This window comes from Arachis duranensis, chromosome 3, assembly GCF_000817695.3.
Source record: "Arachis duranensis cultivar V14167 chromosome 3, aradu.V14167.gnm2.J7QH, whole genome shotgun sequence".
Taxonomy (NCBI): Eukaryota; Viridiplantae; Streptophyta; class Magnoliopsida; order Fabales; family Fabaceae; genus Arachis; species Arachis duranensis.
The window spans coordinates 62,037,802-62,041,502 of record NC_029774.3 but is presented as its reverse complement, the minus strand read 5'-3'; positions in this window follow the sequence as shown (position 1 = coordinate 62,041,502).

The following is a 3,701-nucleotide window of genomic DNA, read 5'->3' as shown; positions in this document are numbered from 1 at the left end:
ATCTCTGTAAACCCTAGGCTACTAGTTTTCTATATATAGGACCTTTTACTATTGTATTTTCATCTTTGGACATCTAGTTCCTAGATCAGATCTTGGTTCTTCTGGTTCCCTCTCTGGGACCGAAGCCAATGATCACTCTTGTTCTTATGTATTTTCAACGGTGGAGTTTCTACACACCATAGATTAAGGTGTGGAGCTCTGCTGTACCTCGAGTATTAATGCAATTACTATTGTTCTTCTATTCAATTCCGCTTGTTCTTGTTCTAAGATATCACTTGTTCTTCAACTTGATGAATGTGATGATCCGTGACACTCATCATCATTCTCACCTATGAACGTGTTCCTGACAACCACCTCCGTTCTACCTTAGATTGGGTGGATATCTCTTGGATTCTTTAACCAGAATCTTCGTGGTATAAGCTAGAATTGATGGCGGCATTCAAAAGAATCCGGAAGGTCTAACCTTGTCTGTGGTATTCTGAGTAGGATTCAATGATTGAATGACTATGACGTGCTTCAAACTCCTGAGGGTGGGGCGTTAGTGACAGACGCAAAAGAATCACTGGATTCTATTCCGACCTGATTGAGAACCGACAGATGGATAGCCGTGCCGTGACAGGGTGCATTGAACATTTCCACTGAGAGGATGGGAGGTAGCCGTTGACAACGGTGAAACCCTTGCATACAGCTTGCCATGGAAAGGAGTAAGAAGGATTGGATGAAGACAGTAGGAAAGCAGAGAGACGGAAGGGATCAAGCATCTTCATACGCTTATCTGAAATTTCCACCAATGAATTACATAAGTATCTCTATCTTTATCTTTATCTTTTATTCATCATTCATAACCATTTGAGTTTGCCTGACTAAGATTTACAAGGTGACCATAGCTTGCTTCATACCAACAATCTCTGTGGGATCGACCCTTACTCGCGTAAGGTTTATTACTTGGACGACCCAGTATACTTGGTGGTTAGTTGTGCGAAGTTGTGATAAAAAGTTGAGATTGCAATTGAGCGTACCATGTTGATGGCGCCATTGATGATCACAATTTCATGCACCAGGGGCTTTGTTTGACTCTGCATTGAGAGAAGCTTTTCTTGCTTCCTTTCCATGGTTACAGAGGGAGATCTTTGAGTTTTAAACACAAGGTAGTCCTTATTAAATTGAACGATCAACTCTCCTCTATCCACATTAATCACAGCTTTTGTTGTGGCTAGGAAGGGTCTTCCAAGGATGATGGATTCATCGTCATCCTTCCTAGTGTCTATGATTATGAAATTGGCAGGGATGTAAAGGCCTTTGACCTTTACTAGCACATCCTCTACTTGTCCATAAGCCTTTTTCATGGATTTGTATGTCATCTCTAATGAAAATTTGGCAGCCTGTACCTCAAAGATTCTCAGTTTCTCCATTACAGAGAGTGGCATTAAGTTTATGCCTGACCCCAAGTCACACAGAGCCTTTTCAGAGGTCTTGGTACCTATGGTATAGGGAATTAAGAATTCACCAGGATCCTGTTTCTTTTGAGGTAATGTCTGCCTAACCAGTCATTCAGTTTATTAGTGAGCAAGTGGGGTTCATCCACCCAAGTCTCATTACCAAATAACTTGGCATTCAGCTTCATGATTGCTCTAAGGTACTTAGCAACTTACTCTTCAGTAATATCTTTATCCTCCCCAGAGGAAGAATATTCATCAGAGCTCATGAATGGTAGAAGTAGGTTCAATGGAATCTCTACGGTCTCTAGATGAGCCTCAGATTCCTTAGGTTCCTCAAATGGGAACTCCTTTTGTCCAGTGGACGTCCCATGAGGTCTTCCTCACTGGGATTCATTCCTCCTCCTCCTCTCTAGGTTCGGCCACACCAAGTAAGGTTATGGCCTTGCACTCTCTTTTTGGATTCTCTTCTGTATTGCTTGGGAGAGTACTAGGAGGAGTTTCAGTGACTCTTTTACTCAGCTGGCCCACTTGTGCCTCCAAATTTCTAATGGAGGACCTTATGTCATTCATGAAACTTAGAGTGGCCTTAGATAGATCAGAGACTATGTTTGATAAGCTAGAGGGGCTCTGCTTAGAATTCTCTCTCTGTTGCTGAGAGGATGAGGGAAAAGGCTTGCTATTGCTAAACCTGTTTCTTCCACCATTATTAAAGCTGTGTTGAGGCTTTTGTTGATCCTTCCATGAGAAATTTGGATGATTTCTCCATGAGGAATTATAGGTGTTTCCATAGGTTTCACCCATGTAATTCACCTCTGCCATTGCAGTGTTCTAAGGATCATAAGCTTCTTCTTCAGAAGATGCTTCTTTAGTACTGTTGGATGCATTTTGCAATCCATTCAGACTCTGAGAAATCATATTGACTTGTTGGGTCAACATTTTGTTCATAACCAATATGGAATTCAGAGCATCAATTTCAATAACTCCATTCTTCTGAGGCATCCCATTACTCACAGGATTCCTTTCAAAGGTGTACATGAACTGGTTATTTGCAACTATTTCAATGAGTTCCTGAGCTTCTGCAGGCATTTTCTTCAGGTGAATAGATCCACCTATAGAATGGTCCAATGACATCTTAGACAATTCAGACAGACCAACATAGAATATATACAGGATGGTCCATTCTGAAAGCATGTCAGAATGACACTTTTTGGTCACTTTCTTGTATCTTTCCCATGCTTTATAGAGGGATTCACTTTCTTTCTGCCTGAAGGTTTGAACATCCACTCTAAGCTTGCTTAGCTTTTGAGGAGGAAAGAACTTGGCTAAGAAAGCCGTGACCAGCTTATCCCAAGAGTTCAGGCTATCTTTAGGTTGAGAGTCCAACCATATTCTAGCTCTGTCTCTTACAGCAAAAGGGAAAAGCATAAGTTTATAGACCTTGGGATCAACTCCATTGGTCTTAACAGTATCACAGATCTGCAAGAATTTAGTTAAGAACTAAAAAGGATCTTCTGATGGAAGTTGGTGGACGAAATTGTGATAAAAGAGTTTCAGGCACTGGTAGAGAAGCTCACAACTCCGTTCAACTAACCAGCAAGTGTACTGGGTCGTCCAAGTAATAAACCTTACGTGAGTAAGGGTCGATGCCACAGAGATTGTTGGTATGAAGCAAGCTATGGTCACCTTGTAAATCTCAGTTAGGCAGATTTAAATGGGTTTATGGGTTTTTGAAAATAGAAATAAGAAAATAAATAATAAAAGGGATAGAATACTTATGCAGACTCATTGGTGGGAATTTCAGATAAGCGAATGGAGATACTGTATGGCTCAAGGACGCCTGCTCTCCTACTGCTTCAACTCAATCCTTCTTACTCCTTTCCATGGCAAGCAGTGTATAGGGGTTCACCATCAGCGGTGGCTACTTTCAATCCTCTCGGGAAAATGATCCTATGCGGCTGTCACTCGCATGGCTAATCGTCTAGAGGCATCACCCATGGTTGATGGCTACATCCCGTCCTCTCAGTGAAAACGTTCATATGCTCTGTCACAGCACGGCTAATCATCTGTCGGTTCTCAATCAGGTTGGAATAGAATCCCTTGATTCTTTTGCGCTTGTCATCACGCCCAGCCTTCAGGAGTTTGAAGCTCGTCACAGTCATTCAATCCCAGAATCCTACTCGGAATACCACAGACAAGGTTTAGACCTCCGGATCCTCATAAATGCCGCCATCTATCTAGCTTATACCACGAAGATTCTGTTGG